Here is a 12,396-nt window from a genome sequence, read left to right on the forward strand (position 1 = left end):
GTGGCCCCTTCGTTGTGGCTTCCATCCTTCTGAATTCTTGGTTCCCACAGAAGGAGCCATTCTGCTGAAGTCAGTCTCTAGGGAGCTTCCTTTTGTTTCTCCAAGATTAACCAGTTCCACCCTCATAGCAGCAGCAGGCAACTACAGGAGAAACTCTTCTGGGCTTTTAGTACTTTTCCAAGGACAGTTTTTTTCTCCCCTAATTCCTCACTGCCACTGAAGCTGATTTCCTGCAACGCCTTTCTCTTTTTCTGGTGAGATGCTGATTCTGATCTGCCCTCTAGCAGCTTCCGGTAGTGGTAAGTGGTCAAGAGTGTTTTTCCGGGAGTTGATTTCAGGTTTTCAAGAATGTCCCCTAGAGACCTAGTTTGTTTTCTATGTAATTTATTACAGCTTTCAGAATAGCCTTGCTTTTCTTGTTGTTCTCATTGATATGGTCATGGAATGGGTACCTGTTTGATCTTGCTGCACTGCTGGGACATCTCCCTTTTAGGGGAGAGGGTTAGGTCCAGGCTGAGGTGAGTCTGGGGAGTATTCAGGGGTTGGTGAGACCAAGAAGGAAGTTAGCTCTGGGCTGTTTGGGGTTTTCTATTTCTCTTTTCCAGGTTGCTGTTTTGTTTTGCTATTTTTATCTTATGTGTTGTTGAAGTTTACTAAAGTCTTTATTATTCTCCTCTCATTAAAAAATAATTTTGGGGAAATTTAGTTGGATTTGGGAAAAAGGATATTTCTGTTTTTTCCTTTGAAGTTCCAATTTTTATTCTGTCAGCATCACCTATTTCCTGGCCAGTGGGTGTAGCTTCAATGTCCATTTATTCTGGGTCTGTGGGTAGTTTTTACTTCCTTTGATAATAGTTGGTTTTCAGGTTTTTTTTGTCAGAGAGCCTGGTACACCCATTCAAGATCTTGTTCAGTTTATGATCAATTCATGCTTTGGACACAGACAGTTTGTCACTGAGCTCTTCCTCTGAGGCTTGAAGGGTATGTTTTTAATACTGTGATTTGTATGAACAAAAAAATGGATTTTCTAGTTGTTTTGTTGATAGACATGAGAGAATCTCAGGTCCCTGGTTGACAATTAGGTGTTCTGAAGAAAAAGGAAATGGGTGAGAAACACTAATTGGGGGCTGAAAGCTTATAAGAAAGGGGATGAAGAAATACAGTCTTATGTGTGGAATTACCAACACCTGTGTCCCATAATGGCCACCTTTGCTCCAGCGTTGTTCCCTGTCAGCCTTTATAGAAAATGTAATTTCAGAGGGATTTTTTGACCTATATTATTTATCTTGTGCTTTTATATTGTTTCATCATGCATGCATGTATCTTTGAAAATGAGACACCACCAAGTGATTTTTGTGTGTGTGAGTCCCTGGAGGATTATTTTGTGCTCAGGAGGATTTTATTTTGTTCTTACATGGTAAATTAGAAATTTTCATTTAGTAGGAAAAGACTTAAACCTATCATTTCAAAATAAATCAGAAATTGTGGCTCTCCTTGAAATAAAATTTCTTTATGTAGCCTAGATGCTTGCATGGCATGTACAAGATTTAGACGCTAGTATTTGTTCTCAGGATTTCTTGAGAAATGATGTCAAAGAAAATGGTAGGAGTTCCCGTCATGGTGCAGTGGTTAACGAATCCGACTAGGAACCATGAAGTTGCGGGTTTGATCCCTGCCCTTGCTCAGTGGGTTAACGATCCGGCATTGCCGTGAGCTGTGGTGTAGGTTGCAGATGCGGCTCGGATCCCACGTTGCTGTGGCTCTGGCGTAGGCTGGTGGCTACAGCTCCTATCTGACCCCTAGCCTGGGAACCTCCATATGCCACGGGAGCGGCCCAAGAAATAGCAAAAAGACAAAAAAAAAATGGTAACCTCCAAATGGTTTACATTTGTAGCACATGCCTAAAGTCTTACTTTTTAGCAAAAGTAAATATTTTCCAAATATTAACAAATAAAATTCTAATTAAATGTTAAATATAAATATTAAATATTACCATTTTATTTTTGGAAACATTGTCCTTCCTTAATTTGAGCCTACCTTTTTCTCCTCTCTCCTCTTCTTTACTCAATACTAGTTTGTTGACCATCTGCTTACCCAGTGCTGGGCTCTGTGTGGGATGCCCTGAGGATGAGGGCACAGTAGGAAAGCCACAGTAGTTAGTTTCAATACATCTTTCTCTGACCCTTCTTTTAAGGTTGAGTGTTCACTAGGATTATGTCCTTGTCTTACTGATTCATCCTCACCCTCTTTCCTCTCCTCCTTCTGTTTATTCTTCTTCTTTCTGAATGAGATCATTCATTCCCCCTGATTTCAGTGCTTCCTTATATGTTGATGATTCTAAGTCTACAAATCTGTTTCTTTTGTGCCAAAGATATTTTCAGTGATCAAGAGACATTTCAAGCTTAGTGCGTTCAAACTGAATTTACTTACGGTTATTTATTATTCACCCAATCCCTACTTCTGCTCCTCCAACCTCTCTTCCCTCTCATTTCTCTGCTATATTTGTCATTTTCGTTAATGGCACCTCTATGCTCTCCTTGTCTTGAGCCAAAACTCTGGAAGTTATCCCAGATTCATCCTTGTTTTGCACCCCAACATATGGACTGTTTATAAAGTCTGTCAACTGCAACTGTAGAAACATTTCTGGAATCCAACCCCACTTGACTGTTGTCATTGCTTCCCCATCTCTTTCCATGCCAGTCCATGTTGTGAGAGTAAAATCCTCCTGAAAGCTCTGACAGCATGCACTTGCATAGAGAGACACAAGGAAGCAATGACTGTGGACAAGAGGGCCTGGATTCTAATCATACTTTTCTACAGAAAGAGCTCTTCTGCCTCCCCATTATCTGAGGCTCAACCACAGCATCTTGACCATAGCAGTGCTCTGTGTCATCATTCAGCTATTGAATGATAATGATAGTCCCTGTCCACAGAGTTCTGTTGAGGATGATACATGTCTGTGCTTAGCATCAGGCTGAGTACCCAGTGAACAGGAGTGATGATGATGATGATGAGGATGATGATAATGAGGACTTCTTTCAGAATTTCTCTCATCTGCCTTGCCAACCCCATATCACAGCATACTCCTCCATGCTCCTTGTAATCTGGTTGCTAGGACAGTCACTGTTTCCTTTCACAACACTTGGTCTTTCCATATGCTGTTCCTTTTGCCTGTAGTTACCTTGTTTTATTAAGCAAACTCTTCTCTTCAAAAGGACTTGGAATCACCATCTGTGAGGTCTTTGCTAACTCTGCAGAGCAGGCTTGGTGGCCCCCTTCCCTTTTCCTCGATAGTTCTCAGTCCCTCCCTGCCATAGCCCTGCACTTGCCATTCTAATGACCTTTCTATGTACCTGTTCTTTTCTACCCCAGACTCTTGTATCTTGAAGAGAGATAGTGTCTAATGATCCTTGCATCCTTCTACCCAGCCCAGGTTTCACATAGAATAAACATCTGATAAGTGTTTGATGATTGAGCATCAGTAGGGGTGCTCTCAAATGGATAGGAGGTTTTATACATATGTAGAGTTAAAAATGCATTCAAGAAAAATAAAAATAATAATAGCTTTTTTTTCTTGGGTATTAACCTTGTAGTAGGAAGAACTGTGCTAATTTTTTTTTTTTTAACAAGGATGACCTCATTTAGTTTGCTAAATGATCCCATGAGTTATCTTGATGTCTCTGTTTACAGATGAGAAAACCAGGGCTTAGAAGGAAGGGGAGAGTTCCCATTGTGGCTCAGTGGTTAATGAATCCCACTAGGAACCATGAGGTTGTGGGTTCAATCCCTGGCCTTGCTTAGTGGGCTAGGGATCTGGCATTGCTGTGAGCTGTGGTGTAGGTCACAGACGTGGCTCGGATCCTGCATTGCTGTGGCTCTGACATAGGCTGGTGGCTACAGCTCCGATTAGATCCCTAGCCTGGGAACCTCCATATGCCTTGGGTGTGGCCCTAGAAAAGACAAAAATAAAAAGAAAGGAAGGGAGGGGGATTGCCGGAGGTAGAGTGCTAACAAGACCAAACCGGGCTGTCTGAGTCCATTGCTGGTGGAGAAATGGGGAAGTTAGAAGGGGAAGCAAGATGATCAAGCCAGGGAGGCATGTTTGGGAGAGGAAGGGTAAAAATGCACGCAAGAGGCAGTGAAAGCAGGCCAGGAAAGGAGGAGAAAGGAAAGAGAAAAGAAAACTAGGAGATGAGGTTGGAAAATAAGCAGGGGATAAACAAGAGGAGGAGGGGAAGCAGGGTTCCCACTACTTTAGAATTTTGTGGCTGGGTAACAGCTGCATGCTTAACAGGATATAAACAGAACTTAGTGTCGGCATGACAACTTACAACAAAATCAATCTGATATACATTATACAGGAAATAGAATAATTTATTTTTGAGTCATGGTAATTAGATATAATTGGTAAGAAGTTTATAGATTTGGCTGTGCTAACCATCACTTTGACAAACACTCACACAGACTGGCTTAAAAATTTTTACTTCTATTTTTACCCACTATCTACACTCCACAAGCACTATGGCTCTCGGCAGCTGCCCTTGACCCCCAGAATGATGAATTATCTACACCTTCTACCTTCACACAGCACTCAAAGCTGCACATATTCAGGACTGAGGCCCTGCTTATTCCTCACCTTATCCATCACTGGTCTAACCTCCCAAGGCTGAGCTTTCCCTGCTTCACCACCATCTCCTTTCCCTGGGTTCTTAGACCTGTGCTTCATCCCTCACCTCATCTATTAGAGGCCTGGCATGGGGGGCCCTGGGGAATTTTCTTGGGCTGATCAACATGACTCTCAGCAGATATGATTGCAAGGCCACCATGTCCAGGGATGGGAGAACTTACTGAGGCTTTGCTTTTCAGCTCCTCGTGACCTAGGGCTGGGTGGGAGGAAGGGGCAGGGGTAGGACCAGAGACAATGGAGGCAGCAGGAGGAAAGAAGGGGCTGATTCCATATCCTGCCATCCCATTTCCCATCCTCAGACTCTACTTTGCTCAAGCAGGTGGGTTTTTCAAGGTTCACCTAAGCCTAGCCTGGTGTTGGCTTCCCAGGCAGCCACCTTCCCCTCTCTTCCTATGGGTTAGTCCTCAGAAAGGGGTTGGGCTGGGCTTTGAAGCATGTGCCTTAGTGAGAAATGGGAAGGAAAGTCAGGGACACGGAAAGGAAACTGAGAGAATGAAAGAGGAGCAAAGGGGAGGAAGCAGGAGGAGGGAGGACAGAGCAAAGAGGAAGGAAGAAGGGGGAGGGATCACATTTTTATGGAGTGAACTATATTTACACATGATTTAACCTTGTAGCAGTCCTGGGAGGAAGGCATTATTACCTCAATTTTACAGATTTGGAGGTTGAGTCTTAGGAAAGGTAAGTGACTTGGTCAAAATAACACTAGATAGAAAGTAATTGAGCCGAGATTGGGATCTGTTATCCTAAATGTCTCTCTGATATAGTACAATGTCCCCAAAGAGGACCAGAAGACAGATCTGGGGAAAGAGGAAGGTAAGCAAAACAGAACAGGGACTGGAGAATAGAATGGAAGGGGCAGGAGATCTTAATGAGTTGAGGGCTGGGGTTGGGCTCCTTGAAGCTGTATGGCCCATCTTGTCCCTAAGTCCTGAGAACTGGGGGAGAACCCACTGCTTGCAGGCAGTAGAGAATCCCCCAGTAGGGATAGTCCAGTTTCTCCCTGGACCCTGAGATGAAGCTAGGCAGGGGGGCTTCCTGGGCAGCACTCTTGAGAGCTGCCAAGAATCTACCTTTGCTGCTCTCCTGGCTTCACCTGTGCTTCCTGTCTCTTCCCCAGCTGCCCTGGCCCCAGCCTTTCCCCTTTCTTGTCCAGTCTCCTCTGATTCCTTTGCCTTCCTGTTACTCTCCCTCATATTTCTAATCTCTCTTCTCACTGGTTCTACCCCCAGTCTCATTACTCACTCACACTTTACCACCTTTATTTTATGACAGAGCATCTTACAGGAATTACATTCACTGTTCTCATTTCATCCTATGTTTATGTAGACTTTTTGACAGAGAACGTTCAGAGGGCTTCCTTCAAGATAACTAATATCTAGCAAGTACTTCCATTGTGTGTCCTTGTGTGTACATTCTGAGGCTTACAGAGCTTACTTGTACTATATTCTGTAATGTTAGTAGAAAAAGCAGGAATCCAGTATCAGGTGGTATGATGCCCAAGTATAAGCTTGCAGCCATAGCGTCCTACTGCCCTTTCAGCAGGTCAGCAGGCTGTTCCCTTAGTGGCCTCTTGGTGAGTTTATTATGACTAGAGTGGGTCATTTGTGCTGTAGAGTTTGGACCCTAATTCAACAGCATACCAAAAACAGATCTGTCTTTCTGGGACAGGTTAATACAAGCTCAGGAGACTGATGCTATAGAGTAAGATGAATGACAATTTGTTAATTGAAAACATGCAATATAGCTGTCAAGAGGGCCAGAATGTTCACTTCAACATGCATGACAGGTGTATTTTTTCCCCCGAAGGCAGATTTCTGTGGGAAAGCAAGTTATTATCAGCAAACTGCTTGGTGATCATGGAATTGGAGCAGGGGGAATTAACTCTAATAACTTGACTGCTGAATGGCCTCTGATCATTAAAGAGAATCTCCATTTTCATCCTTTGTTTAAAGTGTTGAGTCACCTGCATCCAGTTGTACCCATTTTCACTATAAGCAGGGACCTCCTTAAGGAATCACCAGGATGATTGACCAGGATGCCCTCTTCTGCAAATAGCTTCTTTTCTTTTTTTTTTTTTTTTGTCTTTTTGCTATTTCTTGGGCCACTCCCACGGCATATGGAGTTTTCCCAGGCTAGGGGTCTAATCGTAGCTGTAGCCGCCAGCCTATGCCAGAGCCACAGCAACGCGGGATCCGAGCCGCATCTGCAACCTACACCACAGCTCACGGCAACGCCGGATCGTTAACCCACTGAGCAAGGGCAGGGATCGAACCCGCAACCTCATGGTTCCTAGTCAGATTCGTTAACCACTGAGCCACAACGGGAACTCCTTTTTTTTTTTTTTTTTTGGCAAATAGCTTCTTAAGTAGTATTTCCATCTTGGATGTCTTGTCACCACCTTCAATCTCAAGGTATCTGAAACCAACTCCTATTTCCCTCGAACAAACTGCAGTTTTCCTTCGACTTTGCCATTTTTCCTATTAGAGGAATTATTTTCCAAGATTCAAAACCCGAATTTAAAATGTTAAAAGCCTCAAATTCTTCATGCAAGCATTGCTCTCAATCTTTGCCAATAAAGTAGTCATTTTAATGAATTAACACACATAAAGTGCTTAGCTATTATTGTAGTTCCATTTCTCTCCCTACATTTCCACAGACCTTTCTTATAAAAACCCACTAACACTTTGACACAAGAAAAGCACCATTTTAATTCTTTACATAAGGTGAAGGTAAGGGTAAGATAAGACCTATCTAGCAGCTCAGCTTTTCCCATTTCTTCAGCTTTGAGGTGATTTCAAAAAAGGAGGAAGGTATTCATGGAAATAATATTTGCTTTAGCACTTATAAATGGTTGAACTTCAAATTCCTAAGTTCCTACTTTTGGGGCTAGATTTCATTTTAGCAAATCCTTCTTTTGTATTTTTATTTTTTTATTATAGTTTATTTACAAATCCTTTATCACTTGATTTTTTTTTGAGTCTATTTCTTTAGACTTTCACTGATTCTAAAGTTCAACAAAAGATGGCTTTTTCTTTACTTTGACATCTTTTACAGGTGGAGAGAATGTCAGCTGGAGTATTTTGGTGAACTCATATATGTACAACAATAAAAGCACTAAATTTTACTTCTTCAAATTTACACTGGGATCTGCTACATTAGTTTGAATCCTCCATTAAATATGCTGGGATTGCTGCTGTTACAAGGATAAGATTGAATTGGAGGAAACATGGACTTGAACTTCAATTGTTAATTTTTGTTGTAATCATATGCTCTAGAGAATAAAAACACTTGAATCAGGTCATTAATAAGAAACAACTTTTACGAATCTTACATAAATATTGTTTAATTTATACAACAGTAATTGCATTATTATTGTGGATTCATTATGCAATAGAGAATATTTTCTACAAAAGCAAAAATGGCTAAAATTTAAAAAGAATTTATTCATTATCTTTAAAATAAAAAGACTTCAAAGATATTTGTGAAATGGCATTAGAGAAAGTAAAAGCAATGAAATAGTTGTATGGCTTAAAGGTAATTTTAGGAAGAATATGGTATTGCTTTATGTTTAATTGTTAGAGGTTTTTTAAAATGATAAGTGTTTGTAGGAAGATCTAAAATAAGAGAGAGAAAGGGTTTCATGGGTATTTTCTTTTGAGTTCCCTTTATATTAAATAATCGTGTATTTAATTCATCCTTTATACTGCCTGTTAGTACTAATCCATCAAAGCAATCTAGCGAACCAATAAGGAAAAAGGAAGAAAAAGTTGGCCACTGGCCAGTACCCTTAATAACTTCCTGAGAGATTGAATTTCTTTCTTTTACCGCCTGTCAGAGTGGAGAGTCCCTTTTGCCATCTTGCTTAAAGAATAATTCTTTTCACCTGCTCGAGGGACTCTGCGCCCATGAAAACAAAACCTGTTTACTTAGTCCCTAGAGAGAGTTTTCAAGTCCTAACAAGTTGGCTTAGAATTTGCTGATGAGCCTTAACTCTCTGACCAGATGGGGCCACCAGATCCAGGTGTCATTGTCACAGAATCCTTTTCCATGTTGCTTTTTTGTATCTGTTGTTGTACGTATTTGTTGGAACACAGATAGTCCTTTATGGATTAAAACTTCCCTTGTCCATGTTACTTCTCGTAGAAGGGATTTCCCTCAAAAAATCTCTTTTGTGCATTTTCTTCTAGAGCCAGAGTGCTTCCTCTTGCCCTCCTCCCCCCAAATTTGCAAATTTCCTCCTATCTCATGCTCTTCAGTTTGCCTGCAATCCTGTTCCTATTGGTAATCAAATGCTTCTTGTTCTTTGAGGTTCTTCCTAGGCTTGGGGGATGGGTGCACAGGAGGATGGGGACCAACTGGAGAGAGGGAGCAGTCAAGAAAGCCATGATGATTCACAATTTGGGAAGATCTAAGACATTCTTGAACTTGAGGTTGGGGTCTGGGAAGGGATAGTTGCTAAAAGGGAAATGCATTTTAGCATCTGGAGGCCTTTGTTTCATTCCTTATAGAAACTGAGAGCAGCAATCATTCTTTCATTTAGCAAATGTTTACTGAATACTGCTGTAAGCCAGGCATGCATTAGATGCTGGAGGTATAACTATACATAAGACATATCAGGTCTCTGCCCCACTGGAGTTGTAGACTAATGGGAAATCAGCCAATACAATAGGCAGACACATTCTAGAATGATAGGGGCTCTGAAATGGAAAGTTCTGGATTCTATGAGAGCAGATAGGAAGTGCTCTTATCTTTGATTTGGGAGACCAAGGGAGGACTCCTAGAGGAAGTGATATATGAGTTGATATTGGAAATTTGAGTATGAATTTTCAGGTGAAGGGGTTGACAATGGGGTTGGCTTATTACAGGCAGAGGGAAGAGCATGTGTGAAGGCCCTCAAATGGAAAGAAGCTAAATTGAGTATTTCTGTAAAATAGACGTGAGGGGTTACAAGGAGGAATGGGGGTAGTAAGGAGAGTGATGAGAATCAGGCTAGGAAAGCTAACAGGGACCAGGTTGCAGAGCAATGAGTCATGTTAGAATTTGATTTTTTTTTCTTAGGCCAATGGGAGGTCATTGGAGGGTTTTAATCAGGAATGTGACATAATGCCATTTAACTTTTATAGAGATGACTCTGACTTCAATGTGGATCTTGGTCTGTAGGTAGCCAGGGCTAGAGCTGGGAAACTCATTAGGAGGAATGCACAGGAAAGCAGTCACTGATCAGCAGGCATGTCCTAGGGGCGTCTGCTGCCTAGAGGGGGTGGGGAGCAGTGAGCCGGGGAAGTGGGGGGGGGGACTGTCTTAGGCAGCTTTTGGTGGCAGTTGGTAGAAGGCATGGGAAGAAAAACAGAAGAGTGATTTGAAGGGTTACACTTGAGGACCTATCCCTGCTTCTGGCAGCACCTGGCAGTGGTACCCTTGTCTTCTTGTTGGATTCATCAGTTCTAGTGGCTTGTCCCTGGAAAAGCAGTGAGTTTTACATGATGTTGATGGCCTTGTTTGTCAGGGGCACCAGAGGGGTGGCTGTTCCCTCAGCAGGTTGCTGTTTATCCTGCAGCTGGTGATGGGAACTCATGAACCTCTGGGCAAAACAGGGAGAAATATTGATGGTTGCAGGCTTTTTAGACTCCAGAGATTTGTAGTGGAGCAGTAGGTGTTGATGAAATTCCTCTGCATTCTCTTTTTCTTGCAACTGTTAAGCCATAAGCATTACCCTTCCTCTTTTCTGGTCTCCACATGACTAAACAACTTCTTCTATGTTTTTTAATGCATCCTGCTATGCCACTTCTTTGAGCAGGAACAAACAAACCATTTCTCTCTCTCTCTCTCTCTCTTTTTTTTTTTTTTTTTTTTTTTTGTCTTTTTAGGGCTGTACCTGTGGCATATGGAGGTTCCCAGGCTAGGGGTCAAATTGGAGCTTTTGCTGCTGGCCTATGCCAGAGCCACAGCAATGCCAGATCCGAGCTGCATCTGTGACCTACACCACAGCTCACAGCAATGCCAGATCCCTAATTCACGATGGGAACTCCCAACCATTTCTCTTTTTAATCTAAAGAGCATGCATTCAGTACCTCTGCCTACCCTGTCATGTGTCTGCCAAGGTGCCTGAGTTCATTTCCATCGTCTATTGAGTTCTAAATATTGAAGTTGTTTGTTTGCGTCTTTATTTATTCATTCTGAATCCTTAATAGAGTTTATCTTATGAAGAAGACTAGGCTGTATGTAAGGAAAAAATGAAAGACAATAATAACATTATTCTGCCTCCCTATTTATTTATTGCTAAATGACTTTATTTTCCTTCCAGTTTTAGTAGGATATAATCTGACATACAGCACTGTGTAAGTTTAAGGTGTACGGCATAATGATTTGATCAGTATTATTTAATAATTTCCAGATGCCATCATCTCAGATAAAAGAAAAAGAAAAAAGTGTTTTTTCCTTGTAATGAGAACTCATAAGACTTACTCTCTTAAAAGCTTTCGTATATAGCACACGACAGTGTTAATTATATTCATCATGTTGTGCATAACATCCCTAGTGCCTGATATCTTCTAACTGGAAGTTTGTACATTTTAATCACCTTCATCCTCTTCCGCTTCCTTCCATCCCCCACCTCTGGTAACCACAAATCTGATCTTCTTTTTTTTTTCCTGTAGTTTATTGTTTGTCTTTTGAAATATAATTGACCTACAACACTATGTTAGTTCCTGGTGCACAGCACCACAATTTGATATTTCTATACATTTCAAAATAATCCCTGCAGTAGGTCTAGTTACCGTCTATCACCATATGGATCTATTGCATTATTATTGACTATATTCCCCACACTGTACATTTCTTCCCCATGGCTCATTTATTTTGTCACTGGAAGTTTGAACCTCTCAATATCTCATACCTATTTTACTCATCCTCCCACTTCCCTCCTTGCTGGCAACCACCTTTTTGTTCCCTGTATCTCTGAGGGTTTGTGTGTGTGTGGGGGGGAGGGGGTTCTAGTTACTAATTTCTTTGTTTTTCAGATTCTAGATATAAGTGAGATCATACAGTAGTTGTCTTTCTCTTGTTTCACCTATCATAATACTCCCTAGGTATATCCATATTATCGAAAATGGTAAGATTTCATTCTTTTTGATGTCTGAATAGTATTCCACTGTGTGTGTGTGTATGTGTGTGTGTGTGACATCTTCTTTATCCATTAAGCTCTCAATGGGTACTTAAGTTGCTTCCATATCTTGGTTATTGGAAATAATGGTGTGATGAACATAAGGGTGCATATATCTTTTTTTTTTTTTTTTTTTGTCTTTTTGCCATTTCTTGGGCCGCTCCCATGACATATGGAAATTCCCAGGCTAGGGGTTGAATCAGAGCTGTAGCCACCAGCCTATGCCAGAGTCACAGCAACGTGGGATCTGAGCTGCGTCACCAACCTACACCACAGCTCACAGCAACGCAATGCCTGATCCTTCACCCACTGAGCAAGGCCAGGGATCGAACCCGCAACCTCATGGTTCCTAGTCGGATTCGTTAACCACTGAGCCACGATGGGAACTCCCATGCATATATCTTTTTGAATCAGTGTTTTTGTAGTATTTGGAAAAATGCCCAGAAGTGGAATTGCTAGATCATACGTTTTTTTTTTTTTTTACACTTTTTTGAAGACTCCATATTGTTTTCCATAGCCATTTCGCCAATTTACATTCCCACCAACA

General features: G+C 41.5%; 1 protein-coding gene across 24 annotated transcripts in view; it reads left to right on the forward strand.

Moving 5' to 3' along the window:
* Positions 1-336: 336 nt before the first annotated feature.
* The window catches only part of ATP8B4 (ATPase phospholipid transporting 8B4 (putative)), a 263,719-nt gene continuing 251,659 nt past the window's right edge, over positions 337-12,396 (forward strand). For 12 of the 24 annotated variants that reach the window (XR_014811506.1, XR_014811513.1, XM_084970388.1 and 9 more), the window contains exon 1: positions 337-518. The gene's annotated coding sequence lies outside the window, so the exon portion shown is untranslated. Of the gene's footprint in view, positions 519-5,284; positions 5,366-7,741; positions 7,985-12,396 lie in introns of those variants that run through there. The other 12 variants (XR_014811501.1, XR_014811511.1, XR_014811510.1 and 9 more) reach the window with 2 other exon arrangements.

Source organism: Sus scrofa, chromosome 1 (assembly GCF_054392235.1).
Source record: "Sus scrofa isolate SSC_HxYL_T2T_F1_AM1 chromosome 1, Sscrofa_HxYL_maternal_Yorkshire_Landrace_v2.0, whole genome shotgun sequence".
Taxonomy (NCBI): domain Eukaryota; kingdom Metazoa; phylum Chordata; class Mammalia; order Artiodactyla; family Suidae; genus Sus; species Sus scrofa.